The following is a 21,028-nucleotide window of genomic DNA, read 5'->3' as shown; positions in this document are numbered from 1 at the left end:
GATCCATATGATCTAATATACTTTGAGGAAGGAAAATAAAGATCAGGAACTGTAGATCATGACTCTCAGTAATGACCAATCTGAAAGGAGTAAAGGTGTTTTCATATTACAATGAAAGCCCAATTGGGATTAAATTTCACAAATTAAACAGATAAAATAATTTCATGTACTGTAACAGACTAAACTCTGCATCTTGTAAAGTAGACCAATAAATCTCATTGAGATCCTTATTTTATACCTATTCTTATCAGATTGTTTTCTTTTTATTTGTGAAAAATATTTCTATTATGCTCCTTCCCTGATTCAAGTACTTCTATGGATCATGTGAAGCCTAAAGACATGATTTTGACCCAATAATTAATGGTTTTCCTATTTGTGTTACTGTCTTGGACTATTGATCCCACTTGGGTGTCATTTCTAAAGATGAACCTGAACAATTTTAAGGGTTATAGTCATTGTTGTAAGAATTGTATGGATGTGGCATCAACAATAAATTCTTCCCTCATTCTCCTTATAATTATAGCAGGGCATTTCACACATTCACTATTGTTTGTTAGCAGCAACATGCTAAATATCTTGTTGAGATTTGTTTTTCAAATTTTCACATTTTTTGAAGGACATTATTATCTAACATTATAACATTATAAAGGGACTGAAAACCATGCCATCTGAAGAAACTAAAATATTCAGACTAGAGAAGAGATTTTAGGGAGGGATTATGACCTCTGTATAGATATGTATAAAGGATTATCATGGGAAAAGAAATGAGTTTGGTTTTTTTTGCCTCAAAGGACAGAACCAGGATCAATGAGTAAAAAGTTTCCAAAAAGGAGATTTCATTTCCATGCAAGGAAAATCCTCATAGCAATTTCTGTCTCAAAATGAAATAAGCAAATAACATAATGAGATTGTGATGTCTGGATATCTTTAGGAAGAGGCTGGATGACCATTTACAGGCTGTTAACCAGTCTATACTTAAACCTGTTGGCATCTGAAGTTTCTTCCCATTGAGCTTGTATGATTGGTCCTTCTCTTTCAGGGAATTAAGCTTAATATATGTGCCATAGCCCTCATCTTCCCTCAGCCTAGTTACTTTGAAAGATTTTATTCATTAAAAATGTTTCTTTCCTTGTGAACCTGTTTCCATAAAAGATACAATTGTTTAAAAATGGAAGTTACTGACAAAAGAGAGAGGAGGCAGGGGGAAGAGAGAGACAGAGAGGAAAGAGAGAGGGGGGGAGAGAGAGAGAGAGAGAAAGAGAGACTTATCCTATAAGCAATCTTCTTAATATTTAACAGTATACCTCAATTTTGCAAAACCTAAGTGTTTGAAACCTCAAGGCAATATATTAGACAACATACAATAAGGAAATAAATTTAACATTCCCAAGAACTGCTTCTAGCTTTCAGTTTGTTATAATTATGTCACTCTTTTCCATTCTAAGCACACTACTTAATTTGTAAGCTGTTTCTATTAGCATAACAAAGCTAATCAATGTACTGTAGGTCAATAGACCTCTCAACCATTAACAAGAAAAATCTGAATCATCTAAATAAAAAATCTGGAGCTAGAGCAAGTGTTCATTAAATCAAGTATCAACAATTTGATTTTTTTACTGGGAGAAATAGTTTGTTTTGTTTTTTTTTTTTGAGCCAGAAATCTAAGTAAAAGTGATAATCGAGAATATTATAATTGAATATTATTAAATATTTCTGTAAGTTACATGGCTCTTTGGGGAAAGAAACAGAGAATTTTTTTCTGTTTTTTTTTTTCACCCAAAGTTACAAAGTTAGTATAAAACCTGAAAAGGTAAAGGCAACCTTTCATAGTATTTTTGAGTTTTATTAGTTGGAAGCTTTGAGTTACATATTCTATGTAAATAAATTGATAGATGGATAGAAAGAGAAAGAAAGAAAGAAAAAGAAAGAAAGAAAGAAAGAAAGGAAGGAAGGAAGGAAAAGAATGAAAGAAAGGAAGGAAGGAAGGAAGGAAGGAAGGAAGGAAGGAAGGAAGGAAAGAAGGAAAGAAGGAAAGAAGGAAGGAAGGAAAGAAGGAAGGAGAAAAAGAAAGAAAAAAGAGAGGGAGAGAGGGAGGGAGGGAAGGAGAGAAGAAGGAAAGAAGGAAGGAAAAGAGAGAAAGGAAAGAAGGAAGGAATAGTGATGTCTATATATAGATATACACACATATATACATACATATAATACATATATTTAATATAATAAAGTCTTAAAATTATTTGGGAAAGTACAATTCCTAGGCAATACTAGCAGGCTATCAGGAAGGGTTTGCAAAGGCTATTAAAAAGCTTTCATTTAAACAGTCACATCAATCTATGATGCAAGTCTTTTTTATTATACAGTCATACACACACATCCAAAGCTTTCTATTAAAAGGAGAAACAAAAACCCTGCTAAAGTAATTATATTAAAAAGAAAATAATAAAAGAAAAAAAAATAAGTGCTGGTGGTGATCAGACTACTGGCACAAGTTTTTTTTTTTTTTTTTTTTTTTTTTTTTTTGCCAGAATTTCTGTGATAGTTTAAGAGAGGAATGGGGCTATTACTGACCTAGAAATCTGATACTACAGCAAAAATAAGGATTCATTTCAGGTAGCCAGGCTATGGATGTTCACCAAACTCATTCACAGATAGACATAATCTTTTAGGAATGATGAATAATTTAAAAACAATCTACAGAATACTAATGGGAAGTACCAAATAGACTAATGAAATCTTGCCCTGTATGTCTCACCAGAAAGTTATGACAATTTTAAATTCAATGGATTCTACAATGACTATACAGAATTATTATTACTCTGACCCCTAAAGATAGAGCTATTAAAGCTATTTTCTAAAAACAGGTAAATAGCCTTACCCAATGAGGTGAAGAGAAAAGTGAAAATGGGGTCTGAGTTTTAATCAATATCTGAAAGCTTTCAATTATACTTTATATGATTGAAAACATAGATGAAATTTGACCCCTTAAGCAAAATCTTCCTGAAAAGGGAGAAAAAAAAGGAGTGAAGGAAGGTAAAAATGATCCAAATGTATTGAAAATGTAGGAGTGCCATCTGCTGTCTGAAGAAGAAAAATACAAATGACATCTCCCATCCTGAGTGAGTGTTGCATTTCTCTCACTTGACTAAGATAATGTAATAATAGTTTTGTTGGAGGCTTATTCTTTTGAGAGGGATAAACCATTTAAAAATAAGATTCATCTGAGGCTACTTGAATCCATCTGTCTTTGATGTAGTTAATTTTCATGTCAAACAAAATGGGGAGTTATTTGAGGTAATTTATTTCTTTGAGTTAAATTATCCAGAAACTTAAACCAAAATGAGTTTCCCACACACACCATATACACTCATAGTTATTTCAATTTTCTATACAATAAACTCAACCTGAGACTACAAGGTTATATGTAGAAAGTAAAAGCACTGTGTTTTTTAAAAAATAAATAATGTTCATAATGAAATAGAAACAGATGGAGAACATATTTTTAAACAAGAAACTTCATGATTTACATTACTAATTCGGCAAGATAATTTTAGTATTGCATTTCAAAGAGGAATTTAGTAATGATGTTAGATCTACTCAGAAATAATGCACAAATATTCTTTTAAAATATGTAGGATCTTATCCATTTGTGCAACTGTTTTCTTTTTTCCCCACTTTTTTTTCTTTTATTTGTAGCTATGCAGCTTCACATAATACCTGACCCAGTTTCCTTGTTTTGAGTATCAGGCACTTTAAGTTACAAAGAATTTTGGAGAATTTGAAAAAAAAAAGATGTGTTTTGTAAATGGAAAGATTCAGTATTTGGAGACTGACAGCATTCTGATATCAAAAGCAACTTGGTTTCCTTTTATTTAGTTTTATTATGCTAATGGAAGTACTAGTAATAAGTTCAATTAATCTTTTGAATATATGCTTTCCCTTTCATCCCAGCAAGTTAAGCAACTTGCAAAGAATTTATGGTTACAAGAAGGAAAAAAATGAGCAGTGAGTATGCATCATGTATTTGTAAGTATAATTAGATGTAATTGTGTAATATGTAATTATATGTAAAGACAAATATATGTTATATATGCAAATACAACTCGATATCTCTATGAGGTGTTTTTTTTTTTTTGAAAATTGGTTGGATTTTATAGAAAAGAGATAAACTGAAACAATTGTGTCCTTCCAATACTAATCCATAAGAAGCCTTAGACTGTTAATGTGAAATAAAATGATTGGATAAAATGATTCATAAATTGAGACTTTTAGACTATTTTCATGTTATTTCCATTTTCTTTTAGCAAAGGTTTGATTGTCCATGTGCCTAAATAACTTTCCTTTCCCACAGGATTACTAGACTAAACAATACAAGAAAGTACCAAAGTGTCCTACAAGAACTAGTCATTCCCCACCTCTCTCCCCCAATCCCTCCCAGGAAAAAAAAAAAAGTACTGAATATGAGGGCAATGATGATTGAGAGTTATTGGTTCATTTATATATTTTTCAGTCAAATATGACCTAGAATAGCACATGTAATGGAAGAAACTAAAATCTTTTAGTAGTTTATAACATTATTTTTGAAATGGAGAAAGAATTTATTGTTTCAGTATATACTATGCATTGAGTAGTAAAATAATAGTATCCATTTGATTCATTGAATATCTATAATGTTTTACAATTTGCAAAACATTTTCTCAAAACAACTCTGGCAGATAAATATTACAACCAGTTTCACAGATTTAGACCATGGGGCCTTAATCTTTTTATATCAAAGACACATTTAATAATATGATAAAACCTGGGGATCCCTTTTCAGAAAGCTTTTAAGAGTAAGAGATAAAATACATAGCACTATTAAGGAAAATATTTCTATTGAGATATAGTTATCAAAATACTAAATAAAATAAAAGTTCATCAATCCTAGGTTAAGGACTCTAACTTAAAGGGACCTTAAGAAATCATTTTACCTCCTAAAAAAAGAAATGATTTAGACTCTGCTTAAACTTTATATAACTATGTGCAGGACCTATGATTCTCAAAAATGTGAAGAATTATCATTGTGGAAATTTTTTCCATTGATGAAAATTACAACCCATAGCAGACCTATCTGCTGAATTTGATACTATTAATTATCCTAATCTTTCAGATATTCTCTTGATTATGCATTTTATGATACCACTGTCTTCTGTTATCTATTAATCTAAAATACACTCAATAGCTATTAGCATGCCATAATGTTAAATATGGTAAAAATATATGTTAAATCCAAAATAGGCATACATATTTATAAAATTATCTTGCTGGGGCAGTTAGGTAGTACAGTGGATAGAGCACCAGCCCTGAAGTCAGGAGGATCTGAGTTCAAATTTGGCCTCAGACACTTAACACTTCCTAGCTGTGTGACCCTGGGCAATTCATTTAACCCCAATTGCCTCAGGAAGGAAAAATAAAATTATCTTGCTGCACAAGAACAATCATATCAAAAAAAGAGAGAAAAAAAATAAAGCAAACTACAACAAAAAGAGTGAAATGCTATATTGTAACCCACCCTCATTTCCCACAGTCTTCTGTCTGGGTGTAAATAGCCCTCATCATCACAAGATCATAGGAATAGGCACAAATCATCTCATTGTTGAAAAAATACATGTCCATCAAAATTGATCATTATATGATCTTCTTGTTGCCATGTACAATGATCTCCTGGTTCTGCTCATTTCTCTTAGCATCAGTTCATGTAACTCTCTCCAGACCTCTATGAAATCATCCTGCTGATCATTTCTCATTGAAAAATTATTTTTCTATAATATTCTATAACATTCATACACTATAACTTATTCAACCATTCTCCAACTTAAGGGCATACATTCAGTTTTCAGTTTCTTGTGACTACAAAAAGGGCTGCCACAAACATTTTTGAACATGTGGGTCCCTTTCTCTACTTTAAGACCTCTTTGAGATATAAGACAGTAGAAATACTGCTGGATCAAAGGATATGCACAGTTTGATAACCTTTGGGCATAATTCCAAATTGTTCTCCAGAATGGCTGGATCCATTCACAATTCCTCCAACAATATATTAATTTTCCCATATACCCTCTAACATTTCTCATTATCTTTTCTTGTCATTTTAGCCAATCAAAAAAGTGTGTAGTGGTACCTCAGTATCGTCTTAATTTGCATTTCTCTAATCAATAGTGATTTAGAAAATATTTTCAAAGCACTAGAAATGGTTTCAATTTCTTTATCTGTTCATATCCTTTGACTATTTATCAATTTGAGAATGGCTTGAATTCTTTTAAATTTGAGTCAATTCTCTCTATATTTTAAAAATGAAGCCTTTATCAGAACCTTAAATGTAAAAATGTTTCCCCAGTTTATTTCTTCTCTTCTAATCTTGTCTGCATTAGTTTTGTTTGTGCAAAAACTTTTTAACTTACAACAATCAAAATGATCTATTTGGTATTCATTTATGAGTTCCAGTTCTTCTTTGGACACAGATTCCTTTCTTCTCAACAGATATGAGAAGTAAACTATCCTATGTTCTTCTAAATTGTTCATAACATCACTTTATGTTTAAATCATGAACCCATTTTGACCTTAATTTAATATACATTGTTAGGTGTAGGTAAATGCTTAGTTTCTTCCATATTCTCCCAGCAGTTTTTGTCAAATAGTGAACTCTTATTCCAAAAGCTGAGGTTTTTGCGTTTGTCAAACACTACATTGCTATAGACATCGACTATTTTGTCCTATGAACCTAACCTATTCCATTGATTACTCTATTTCTTAGCCAATACTAAATGTTTTTGATGCCACTGCTTAATAATACAGCTTTAGATTTGGTAGAGTTAGGCTACTTTCATTTGCATTTTTCACTAATTACCTTGAAATTTTGACCTTATGTTCTTCCAGATGAATTTTGCTATTATTTTTCTAGATCTATAAAATAATTTCTTGGCAGTTTAATTGGTATGGCATTAAATAAGTAGATTAATTTAGGTAGTATTGTCGTTTTTATTATATTAGCTTAGCCCACCCATGAGCACTTGATATTTTTCCAATTGACTAGATCTGACTTCATTTGTGTGGAAAGTGTTTTGTATTGTCTTCATATAATTCTTGTCTTTGGCAGATCAAATATGTTATATTATCAGCAATTATTTTAAATGGAATTTCTCTCTGTATATCTCACTGCTAGACTTTATTAGTAATATATAAAAATGCTGATGATTTCTGTGAATTTATTTTGTATCCTGCAACTCTGCTAAAGATGTGAATTGTTTCTAATAGTTTTTTAACTGATTCTTTCATCTACAAGGAGTGATAATCTGATTTTCTTATTACCTACTCTAATTCCTTTAATCTCTTCTTTCTTCAATTACGTCCAAAGCTAACATTTCTAATACAATATTGAATGGTAATGGCAATAGTGGGCAACCTTGTTTCGCCCTTAATCTTACTGGGAAGGTTCTAGTTTGTCCTCATTACATATGATGCTTGATGATGGTTTTAAATAGATGCTACTGACTATTTTAAGGAAAAATCCATTTATTCCTATACTTTCTAGTGTTTTTGATAGAAATAAGTGTTGGATTTTAACAAATGCTTTTTATGCATCTATTAAGATAATCATATGATTTTTATTGATTTGGTTATTGATATAATCAATTATGTTAATAGTTTTCCTAATATTGAACCATCTCTGCATTACTGGTATAAATCCTACTTGGCCATGGTATATTATTCTGTGGATGACTTTTGGTAATCTCTTTGCTAATATTTTATTTAAGATTTTTGCATCAATATTATTAGGGAAATTGGTCTATCATTTTCTTTCTCTGTTTTAATTCTATCTGGTTTAGGTATCAGCACCATACCTGCATCATAAAAAAAAATGGTAGGACTCCTTCTTTCCCTATTTTTTCAAATAGTCTGAATAATATTAGAATTAATTGTTCTTTGAATGTTTGGTAGAATTTACATGTAAATCCATCTGGTCATGGAAACTTTTTCTCAGAAGCAAGATCTTTCATTCTTTATCCTGTTGTATTGATTCTTCCTCATACTTTCAATGGACTTTCTTCTTGCTTTTCTTATGGAATCCCTGTCTTGGATAAGGATCCAGATAAATGTCTACCTTCTACATGAAATGTTTCCTGATTTCCCCTTCCCTTATCATATCATCTCTTCCAACCTAACTCACATTTAACAATTTTGTGTGTAGATAGATAGATAGATAGATAGATTCCCTTTGTGTCTATTCCATATGTATTTATATATGTCTTTGGAAAGAAATTCAAACAGGGTTACAAAAAATTGGACATGACTAAAATGATTCACCAGTAACTTTTATATGCACCTCTTGTTTTTACCAAAAGAAGATTAAATTCTTTGTGAATATAAAGTTCTTCTTTCTTTTTCTTTTTATTTGTACTTTGCATGTCCCAGGGCACATGCAAAGTTAGTGATTAATAAATTCTTAATGATATAGTAGTGAATAATTATACTACATGGAAACCTAATTGGAAACGTACAATTGAAATTCTAAATTGATATATTTTATATTTTATGAAACAGCATAGCTGAACAAATAAGTATATTCCCTAAATTTAGTTTACTCATTTTCTATCTTGACCCTTTAACCTGTGTCAAATAACATAGCTTTAGGTAGTGCCACTAGGCAAATATGTCCTATAATCTGACTGTTGCAAGAAGAGATGCTTTCACTTCTTTCTCTACAGATACCTATTCAGCATTTCTGTTTGGCCTAGTTTCACTTTACTTTTATGGCTCCCAATATGGTGAGACATAGCAAGCTGTTAGGTTGTTAGCTGTTTGTACCTGACCAGTCCTAGATTTGGCCAAAGCCAATAAAATGAATCACTCCAGATTTGCACCTAGTATGAAATTAGCATCCCTTGGCTAGATGATAGGAGGAAAAACTGAACAATAATGCTGTGTAAGTCATTAGGTCTATGGATGTCACTTCTCTACCTTATAAATTGTGGAATTCATCATTTCTCTGGCAGCAGAGAACTAGCCCTTAGTGGGCTTTAGAAAAAAAGAATACAAACAATACATTATAGTTGCCCAGGAGTCTAGTGAATTTTGACATAGCCCTACCTTTTTAGAAGTCTTACAACGATCTTTATACTTTAATACCATTAGTGACTAGAATGTGTCTGGGGCATTTAATGTTGCAGAAAGAATAATCCAGAAGGTATCTACTTAAAAAAAGACTTTTCAAATTTCCTAAAGATATTGAATAAGAAATACATTAATCAGACATTTCCTCAAAAACAGTCTCAAACCTGTCAAACTATTTCCCTTTCTTTCCATAATTTTTGCATGTATTGTATTGATCTTTTTCATTTACTTCTATGATTATGTGATTTTAAGTGGATTCTGGGAGCACAATTTTCAAAGTATAGCCACAATTAGAAAACAGAATGTAGCTTCCCTTAGTTTCATGGGGTAATTGTCCCTCAGTGTTATGAATAAGTTGGCATCTATTTCAAAAGTCTACAGATAATTGCTTTCAAATAAATTGAGAATGAAATACCATGAGTTAAGTAAGCTGACAGATAATCTGCAGATCTCATTTTTATCCATTAGTTTTAATATTCTTCCTGAAAAAAAATTTAAAAACTATTAATAAGATACAATGCTGACTAGTTTTTTATTTTATTTTTTTCTCTTCTTCTCTCCTCCATCTGGTCAGAAAGGTGCCAACAAGTGATGAGATGACCTGATCAAAAGCAGGTGGAAATGAAAAAAAATAATGAGAAAACCATTAGGATCTTAGAATGTCATGGGGTAGAATGGGGCCACGGGGGTCAGCTTGTTCAAGTACTTCATCTAATAAGTGATGCTACTGAAACTTAAAGAAAGGAAATGCCCTATCCAAGATCACAAAATGTTCAATGAAATCTCTGCTTTCTGTGAGCACAACTCTGCAAAATGATAACCAAATCATTTTCTCTACCTGCTGAGACTATACCATTCAGTTATTCATAGGCTCTAAGGATTCTGCCTGTGACCCTAAAGATTATATTCAAATTTGTTACTATAATATTCAAACCTACTGCTCCAGACTATTATTTTACAAGTCAACAAATTAAAACAACCCAATTATCTCAGTGTGGAGCTGGTGTTCAATGATTACACACAGCATTTCCCTAGTTTTATATGCATTTTCTTCTTCATACAGGGTAAAACAAGGGACCTCAGAAACACTTGGTTATGGTTAAGAAAACTTAGCTACGAATAAGAAAGCATTTACCTTACATAATTTGAAAAAATGAGATTCTTGATTTTCCATTGTGTTTCCTACCTCCCTAGGCTCCAGACTGGCATGTGAGAAAGCTCCGGAACACTGTATCTCATGTATAAATAGACAAAGTTATCATGTTAATACAAACTAAGTTCAAGAATAAAAAGCATGTGATTGAAGTTTTGCATAGAATCAAGTTCAAGATCCCCAACTGATAAGATCCACATTTCCAAGAAATGGAATTTCACCAATTAGTTTCACCAATTTCATTGATCAGTGCTGATCAGTTTGAGTATAGGATAGTTGAGAAATGTCTCAATCCTAATGGCTGTGGGAATGAGTATATTCCCAATTGGGCCTCTTTGGAAAAATGTCAGGTATTCCACTCATGAGGTATGTGTTCTATGACATGTATCTTTCACAGGCATAAATAAACTAGATAATGTTAGTTGAAAAAAAATCAAAAATTAATAATAATGTATTGATCACTTGGGCTTAAGGTATCCTGATGAAAATGGTAGAAATGGCAGATATGTGACTATGAGTGATAGATTACTAAAAATCCTCCTAAAAATATGATATCTGATTGCATGGGATTTCTAATCTAGTTGGAAAAAATAAGTGATATACATAAAAAGAAATAAAAATATAATTGAATGATGTAAAAAGTATAAACAACAAGAACTATGAGACTTAAAAGAGAAGAGAGGTACCTTGTAATTTCTGTCATCTTTGAAGACTAATAGAATTGGAATCCTTGAATGAGAAGAAAATTCAGTGGGCATACTTGCAAAGTCTTCATTTTACAGAAGTAGAAAATGAGCCCCAATAGCCATGCTTATCTCAGATCAAGCAAAAGCAAAAATTGCTCTAATTAAAAGAGATAAGAAAGGAGACTATAACTTTCTAAAGGGTAGCATAGACAATGAAGCACTATCAATATTAAACATATATGCACCAAATGGTATAGCTTCTAACTTCCTAAAGGAAAAGTTAAGAGAGATGCAAGAAGAAATAGACAGCAAAACTATAATAGTGGGAGATCTCAAACTTGCACTCTCAAAATTAGATAAAGCATACCACAAAATAAATAAGAAAGAAATTAAGGAGATAAATAGAATATTAGAGAATTCAGGTATGATAGATATTTGGAGAAAATTAAATGGAGACAGAAAGGAGTATACTTTCTTCTCAGCAGTTCATGGAACCTATACAAAAACTGACCATATATTAGGACATTAAAAACTCAAATTCAAATGCAGAAAGACAGAAATAGTAAATTCATTCTTTTCAGACCAAGATGAAATAAAAACTGCATTCAACAAAAAGCTAAGGGTAAACAGACCAAACACATAATTGGAAATGAAATAATCTTATCCTAAAAAATGAATGGGTAAAATAGCAAATCATAGACACAATTAATAATTTAACCCAAGAGAATGACAATAAGACAAGATACCAAAATTTATGGGATGCAGCCAAAGTGGTAATAAGGGGAAATTTTATATCTTTAAAGGTTTACTGGAATAAAATAAAGAGAAGATAAATGAATTGGGCTTGCAACTTAAAAAGCTAGGAAAAGAGCAAACTTAAAATACCCAATCAAATACTAAACGTGAAATTCTAAAATTAAAAGAAGAAATTAATAAAATAATAATAAATAAATAATAAATATATAAAATAAAATAAAAATAAAATATAAAAATAAAATAAAATAAAATAAAATTGAAAGTAAAAGAAACTATTGAATTAATAAATTAAACTAAAAAGTGATTTTATGAAAACACCCCTCATTTTGCTGTATAAAAAGAATTGGACTCTGAAATATTGTACAATTAGCCTGTGAAGTAAATCAAAAATGCAGTCAGGCAAAAATATAGGGATTGGAAATTCTATTTAATGGTTCTTGGTCATCTCCCAGAGGTTTTTCACTGGGTGTAGATGGTTCAGTTCATTACTGCTCCATTGGAACTGATTTGGTTCATCTCATTGCTGAAAATGGCCAGGTCCATAAGAATTGATCATCGTATAGTATTGTTGTTAAAGTATATAATGATTTCCTGGTCCTGCTCATTTCACTCAACATTAGTTCATGTAAGTCTCTCCAGGCCTTTTTGAAGTTATCCTGTTGGTCATTTCTTACAGAACAATAATATTCCATAATATTCATATAGCACAATTTATTTAGCCATTCTCCAATTGATGGGTATCCACTCAATTTCCATTTTCTAGCCACTACAAAGAGGACTGCCACAAACATTCTTGCACATATAGGTCTTTTTCCCATCTTTAAAATTTCTTTGGGATATAAGCCTAGTAGTAACACTGCTGGATCAAATGGTATACACAGTTGGATAACTTTTTGAGCATAGTTCCAAATTGCTCTCCAGAATGGCTGTATGTATTCACAATTCCACCAACAATGTATCAGTGTCCCTGTTTTCCCACAACCCCTCCAACATTCCTCATTATCTTTCCCTGTTATTCTAGCCAATCTGACAGGTGTGTAGTGGTATCTCAGAGTTGTCTTAATTTGCATATCTCTGATTAATAATGACTTGGAGCATCTATTCATCTAGAAATAGTTTCAGTTTCTTCATCTGAGAATTGTCTGTTCATATCCTTTGACCATTTATCAATTGGAAAACAGCTTGATTTTTTTATAAATTAGATCCAGTTCTCTATATATTTTGGAAATGAGGCTTTTATCAGAACCTTTGATTATAAAAATGTTTTCCCAGTTTATTGCTTCTCTTCTAATCTTGTCTGAATTAGTTTTGTTTGTACAAAAACCATTCAATTTGATGTAATCAAAATTTTCTATTTTGTGAGCAGTAATGATCTCTAGTTCTTCTTTGGTCATAAATTTCTTCCTCTTCCACAGATCTGAGAGGTAAACTATCCTATGTTTCTCTTATTTATTTATAATCTCATTCTTTATGCCTGCGTCATGAATCCATTTTGACTTTATATTGGTGTATGGTGTTAAGTGTGGGTCAATGCCTAGGTTCTGCCATACTAGTTTCCAATTTCCCCAGAAATTTTTGTCAAACAGTGAGTTCTTCTCCCAAAAACTGGGGTCTTTGGGTTTGTCAAAAAAAAGTTATTGACTGTTTTGTCCTTTGAACCTAACCCATTCCACTGATCAGCTAGTCTATTTCTTAGCCAATACCAAATGGTTTTGGTAACTGGTGTTTTATAATATAATTTTAGATCTGGTACAGCTAGGCCACCTTCAATTGATTTTTTTTTCATTAATTCCCTTGACATTCTTGACATTTTGTTTTCCATATGAACTTTGTTGTTATTTTTTTTAGGTCATTAAAATACTTTTTTGGGAGTCTGACTGGTGTTGTGCTAAATAAATAGATTAGTTTAGGTAGTATTGTGATCTTTATTATATTTGCTCACCCTATCCAAGAGCATTTAATATTTTTCCGATTGGTTAGATGTGAGTTTATTTGTGTGGAAAGTGTTTTGTAGTTTTGCTCATAAAGTTTCTGATTTCCCCTTGGTAGAGAGATTCCTAAGTATTTTATATTATTAGTAGTTACTTTAAATGGAATTTCTCTTTGTAACTCTGTTTGATTTTGTTAGTGATATACAACAATGCTGATGACTTAAGTAGGTTTATTTTGTATCCTGTGGATTATGTCTAATAACTTTTTAGTAGAATCTCTGGGTTTCTCTAAGTATATCATTATATCATCAGCAAAGAGTGGCAATTTGGTTTCCTCTTTACTTACTCTAATTCCTTTAATCTCTTTCTCAACTCTTATTGCCAAAGCTAGCCTTTGGCTATAGTGGCTTTGGTGATAGTGGGCAACCTTATTTCACTCCTGATCTTATTGGGAATGATTCCAGTTTGTCCACATTACATATGATGCTTACTGATGGTTTTAAATGGATACTATTGATTATTTTAAGGAAAAGTCCATTTATTTCTATACCCTCAATTGTTTTTAATAGGAATGGATGTTGGATTTTATCAAATGCTTTTTCTGCATCTATTGAAGTGATCATATGGTTTTTGTTAATTTTATTATTATTATGGCCAATTATACTCATAGTTTTCCTAATATTGAACCAGCCCTGTATTCCTGGTCTAAATTCTACTTGATCGTGGTGTATTATCCTGGGGATGATTTTCTGTAGTCTTTTTGCTAATATCTTACTTAAGATTTTAGCATCAATATTCATTAGAGATATTGGTCTATAATTTTCTTTCTCTGTTTTTGACCTACCTGATTTAGGTATCAGTACCATGTCTGTGTCAAAAAAAGGAATTTGGTAGGACTCTTAGATTCCCTATTTTTTCAAGTAGTTTATATAGCATTGGGGCTAATTGTTCTTTAAATGTTCAGTAGAATTCACATGTAAATCCATCTGGTCCTGAGGATTTTTTTAGGGCGTTGATTAATAGCTTGTTCTATTTCTTTTTCTGAAATGAGACTATTTAAGCAATTTACTTCCTCCTCTGTTAATCTGGGAAGTCTATATTTTGGAGGTACTCATCCATTTCACTTAGGTTATCAAATTTATTGGCATAAAGTTGGGCAAAGTAACTCATTATTTCTCTGATTTCCTCTTCCTTGGTGGAAAGTTCTCCCTTTTCATTTTTAAGACTACTAATTTCATTTTCCTCTCTCCTTTTTCTAATCAGATTTACCAAAAGCCTATCTATTTTATTGTTTTTTTTTTCATAAAACCAACTCTTAGTTTTATTTATTACTTCAATGGTTATTTTTTTACTTTCAATATTATTAATTTCTCCTTTTAATTTCAAGTTATTAGTCTTAATTTGATCATAAAATAGAAAATTTTGATTATATCAAATTAAAAATCTTTTGTTTCAAACAAAACTAATACAGACAAGATTAGAAGGGAAACAATAAACTGAGAAAACATTTTTACAGTCAAAGGTTTTGATAAAGGCCTCATTTCCAAAATATATAGAAATTGACTCTAATTTGTAAAAAATCAAGCCATTCTCCAATTGATAAATGGTCAATGGATATGAACAGACAATTCTCAGGTGAAGAAATTGAAACTATTTCTAGCCATATGAAAAGATGCTCCAAGTCATTATTAATCAGAGAAATGCAAATTAAGACAACTCTGAGATACCACTACACACCTGTCAGATTGGCTAGGATGACAGGAAAAGATAATGCAGAATGTTGGAGGGGATGTGGAAAAACTGGGAGAGTTTATAGTATATAATAGTAATATATAATAGTAATATAATATATAATAGTAATATAATAGTAATGTATAATAGATACATTCTTGGTGGAATTGTGAATACATCCAGCAATTCTGGAGAGTGATTTGGAAATATGTTCAAAAAGTTATCAAACTGGGCATACCTTTTGGTCCAACAGTATTACTACAGGGCTTATATCCCAAATAGATCTTAAAGAAGGGAAAGGAACCTGTATATACACAAATGTTTGTGGCTGCTCTTTTTGTAGTGACTATAAACTGAAAACTGAATGGATGTCCATTAATTGGAGAATGGCTGAATAAATTATGGTATATGAATGTTATGGAATATTATTGTTCTGTAAGAAATGACCAGCAGTCTGATTTCAAAAAGGCCCGGAGAGACTTACATGAACTGATGCTGAGTGAAATGAGCAGGACCAGGAGATCATTATTTACTTCAACAGCAATACTATATGATGATTAATTCTGCTGGACATGTCTCTCTTCAACAATGAGATGAATCAAATCAGGTCCATTTTTTCAGTAAAAAAGAGAACCAGCTACCCCCAGCAAAAGAACACTGGGAAATGAGTATGAACCACAACATAACATTTCTACTCCCTCTGTTTTTGTCTGCTTGTATTTTTTATTTCCTTCTCAGGTTAATTTTATCTTATTTCTAAGCCCAATTTTTCTTGTGCAGCAAAATAACTGTATGGATATGTATACATATATTATGTTTACCATATACCTTAACATATTTAGCATGTATTGGTCTACATGCCATCTGGGGAAGGAAGTAGGCAGAAGGAGGGGGAAAAGTTGGAACAGAAGGTTTTGCAAGCATCAATGCTGAAAAATTTTCCATGCATATATCTTGTAAATAAAAAGCTATAATAAAAAAAAAGAAAATGAGCCTCAGATAGCTTTTGTACCTTACCAAATGTCATGTGAGGAAAAGTTGTGTTTTGAAGCCAAACTCAGCACTCTATTCATTGACCACCCTGATTATGTAACAAAGAAGTGTAAATTTGAGTTAGTTTTAGATGTATGAATAAGATTTGGATAAGTGAAAGGGAATGAGAACAGGATTCCAAATGGAGGAAGAAGAATAAATAGTGGGGAAGAAAAGGAAGGGAAACATGAAAGTATATGACACATTGAGGTAGCAAAAAATGGACTGCTTGGTGACAGCACAGATATTGATAAACTTGGAAAGGAAATGAAAAATTAATAAAGGAGTGTTTTGAATGCCAAGCTAAATAAATTGGGCATTTTTAGTAAGACATTAGGAAAACATTGCAGGTTTTTGAGTAATGGAAGGATATGATGAACATAGTAGTTACAAAAAAGAATCTGATACTCCATAGGATAAATTGGAAGGATTAAAGGCACAAAGACTAACCAGAGAGATAACTGTAATATTCCTGGCATGAAGTGATATGGATTTGTACCAAGTGAGTTAAAGTAGGAAGGGACAGGAAAAGAAGTCAGTGAAACTATGGAGGAAAAGGGAAAAAAATGAGAGCATTTAGTTATTGAAAATTGAAGTTAAGGAGAAAGAGGAACCTAATATTTCCTTCTTGGCTTCCAGATTGCTTCATACTTTCCTTGGTCACATGAATAGTGTACCAAGCCTTAAGTCAGTAAGAGTCATCTTTCTGAGTTCAAATCTGGCTTCAGGTATTTACTACCTATGTGATACTGAGAAAACAGTTTAACCTTATTTGCTTCAGTTTCCTTCTCTGTAAAATGAACAAAAGAAGAAGATGGAAATTCCAGTATCTTTGTGAAAAATAGTCAGACACAAGTAAAACAACTGAACAACAACAATATATTCTCCCTGGTTCTCTATTTGGAATTAGATCCTCATTCCACTTCAACTGTACAAAATCCAAATATACAAATATGTGAAAAATCTTAGGCTGAGAGGAAAGATTAAAAATAGTTTTATTTTTTATGGCAAAACACCTTATCAGTACCTCCAAACTACACTTCTTAATAGCATCTTGCTAATAAGGAGCTTCTCATTTACAGTGATTTGCCTGTTTATAATTGTGACTAAGAACAACTGAAAATTGTGCTTGTCCATTTTTTTTCAAGGGTATAGGAGATAAATGACTTGGCTAGTGTCATATAGTAAGTGTCGAATGTTTGAGACCAGATTTGAACTTGGGTTCTCCTGCCTCCAGGACTGGTGGTCTTTTAGGACCAAAATGTTTATTAGGAATTAGAAGTGTAAAGGGAAGAAGGGAAAGGAAAGAGAGACAGACTCTTTTCCAGTTCCCCCACATTATGAGGAAGAGTGTTTGCAGGGATTCAAACTGCAGATGTGCCTTTCCCTCAGTGGAGTGTACCTGCAATGTGGTGGTAAAGTTATGGTATTTCGAATATTTTTAAACATGAAAAAGGGAGAAATCAATCTGCATATAGATTCTGGAATCTTCCCCATTTGACTCCATAAGTAGAACTCCAGGCCTGAAAGCAGGAAGTGTTATTTTTCTTTTTAAGATTAATCTTACAAACACACAGACTCACATACCAACACACACAAAGAAGGGATGGGGGACATTTTGTAGAAGTAAAAGAGAAACAAAGTCATTTCCCTGAGATAAGTGAAGATAGAGACTAGAGCTTTCTCCACACATTACTTTGGTAGGAGTTGCCAGTGTCACCTTAAGATGACTCTCAGTTTTCAACAATACCACAATGTAAAGTATTTGGTTCTGTGGTCAATGATCTTAGGCAGGGATCTTCTTATGAGTGAAAAATCAACAGATGAAGTTTTGTGAGAACTTAGAAGCTCCCATTAGGAATAATTTGAGAGAAAATGAATTACTATGACTATTGTTGATTTAATTTGCCTATTAAATATTGAGATGTTAGACTAAGGAGTTACTGAAACTACATGCTACTTTTTTTTACATACTACATACTAAATACAGATTGAAATTATGTACTACTTTCATTAATATTGTTTACTTTTGTTTGTGTTTAACATTCTGATTAAAGAACTATGTGCAAATGAGAATTTTAACAGCTATCACTGAAGATGTTAGGAGAGGAGTGTGTCCCTACATAGGATAGAAGCCTAATCATGACATTGTTATGTAATTCATATTAACTTACAGAACAACAAATCCCAGATCACCATGCACAGAATCAAGGAGTAAAGGATTATATGGAATTCCATTCTCAGAAAAGTGAAGAATAGAATAAAGAGTTGGACTGAAATATGAAAGTGCTATCTGTGATTGATCAATACAAACAGTATTTTGTATGAACACACAATGACAACATATATCCTGGTTCTTTAGTGCTTAATATGATCAAGTACTAGTCACAGAATACCCCAGAATTGAACATACTATTTGCTATAAAATTGAACGTAAGATGATGCCTGGATATTGAGGGGTAATTTGCAGGAGAATAATAGTTTGAATAGAAATAATTTAAAAATTGTTATACTACCTGAAAGTCAGCATCAAATAAAGGGCATAGACATTATATTTCAATAAATTATAAAAGAAAATTATCATTTTATCCTAGAACAAGTGAACAAAATAGAAATTGAAAGAATCCATTAATTTCCAACTGAAGAAGAACCCAGAATGAAAACTCCCAAGAATATTATAGATAAATTCCAGAGCACCAAAGTACAAGGGAAAATACTTCAAGGAGTCAGAAAGAAACCATTTAAATATCATGAAGCCACAGTCAGAATCACACAGAATTCAGTTACAATGTTAAGAGTAGAGAACTTGGACAATGATATTTTTAAAGCAAAAAATTCTGGAAAAACTGGGATTACAACCAAGAATAATTTATCTACAGAAATTGAATATAGTCTTTCAAGGAAAAAATGTTTATATTATGAAATTGAAGTATTTTTAAATAAAATATTAGATCTGAATTGAAAATTTTACTTTAAAATACAAGACTCAAGAAAAGCATGAAAAGGTAAATGTAAAAGATAAACCATAATGGATTCAAGAAAGTTGAACTGTTATTTGCCTATATGGAAAAGTTATTCATGTAGCTTTAAGAACTGTATTATTATTTAGATAGTTATAAAAAATTCTATATAGAAAGAGGGTATGAGAACTGTGTCAGCTATGTAAGGATGATGCTTTAAAAAAATGGGCAGGAAAAGAAAAAAATTAGTTCTCCTGGAAAAGGGGGAGGAGAGCAAAAGAAACAAGAATGTTGCCTCATATAAAAGAACTATACAAGGAAAATAATTTACAATAGAAATAAAAGGGGTGAGACAATGCTTAAAATTCATTAAATTTTTTCAGAGATAAAGAATACAAATGCAAACTCAATAATATGTAGAAATCTATCTTCCCCAACAGAGAAGTAGGGAAGGAAAAGATTTTCAAAAAAAGAGAGATAGAGGGGTAAGATGTGATAAAAAAAAAAATTGGACAGATAAAAGAAGACAGTGGTCAAAGGTAAAGCAGAATTTAGAGGAAAGACAAGATAAAAAGAAAGTGAGAGGATAAACAAAAGAAAATAGAATGGAAGGAAATGGAGAGTTAGTAATCACAATTGTGAATAGAAATGGAATGAATTTACATATAAAATGGAACTAGTAGGAGAGATTAAAAATAGAATCCAAAAATATGTTATTTAAAAAAGGAATACACTTGAAACAGAGAGGCCTAAGCATGAATACAAGGGACTGGAGAACTATATATCAAGGTTCAAATGAGGTTTAAAAAAAAGGTGGCATAGCAAACATGATCTCCCACAAAGCAAAAGGAAAAATAATCCTAATGAACAGAGCTAAGCAGGAAAACTACAACATGCTAAAAGGAACTATAGACAATAAAATTATATCAACAAAGCATATATGTACCAAATGTCATTGCATCCATATTTTTTATTTTTTTATTGCTTTTTATTTACAAGATATATGCATGGGTAATTTTACAGCACTGACAATTGCCAAATCTTTTGTTCCAATTCAGGGGTCCTCAAACTACGGCCCACAGGCCAGATGTGGCAGCTGAGGATGATTATCGCCCTCACCCAGGGCTTTGAATTTTCTTTATTTAAAGGCCCACAAAACAAAGTTTTTGTTTTTACTATAGTCCGGCCCTCCAACAGTCTGAGGGACAGTGAACTGGTGCCCTATTTAAAAAGTTTGAGGACCCCCGTAATTTTTCCCCTCCTTACCCCTACTCCCTCCCTAGATGGCAGGTTGACCAATACATGTTAAATATGTTAAAGTATAAATTAAATACAAAATAAGTATATATGTCCAAACAGTTATTTTGCTGTATAAAAAATATTGGACTCTGAAATAGTGTACAATTAGCCTGTGAAGGAAATCAAAAATGCAGGTAGACAAAAATATAGGGATTGGGAATTCTATGTAGTGGTTCTCAGTCATCTCCCAGAGTTCTTTCGCTGGGTGTAGCTGGTTCAATTCATTACTGCTCCATTGGGACTGATTTGGTTCATCTCATTGCTGAAGATGGCCAGGTCCATCAGAACTGATCATCATATAGTATTGTTGTTGAAGTATATAATTATCTTCTG

The 21,028-nt window shown here is 31.9% G+C and overlaps 1 non-coding gene across 1 annotated transcript; it reads left to right on the top strand.

The window, feature by feature from the left end:
* Positions 1–10,110: 10,110 nt before the first annotated feature.
* LOC111719403 lies at positions 10,111–10,238 on the top strand. Its single transcript, XR_002769557.1, has one exon. It is a non-coding gene; the product is annotated as a small nucleolar RNA SNORA70 (small nucleolar RNA).
* The last annotated feature ends 10,790 nt before the right edge of the window (positions 10,239–21,028 follow it).

Source organism: Sarcophilus harrisii, chromosome 1, assembly GCF_902635505.1.
Source record: "Sarcophilus harrisii chromosome 1, mSarHar1.11, whole genome shotgun sequence".
NCBI classification, from domain to species: domain Eukaryota; kingdom Metazoa; phylum Chordata; class Mammalia; order Dasyuromorphia; family Dasyuridae; genus Sarcophilus; species Sarcophilus harrisii.
Note: the sequence above shows the minus strand (reverse complement) of the source record. Positions and strands in the feature narration are given on the sequence as shown.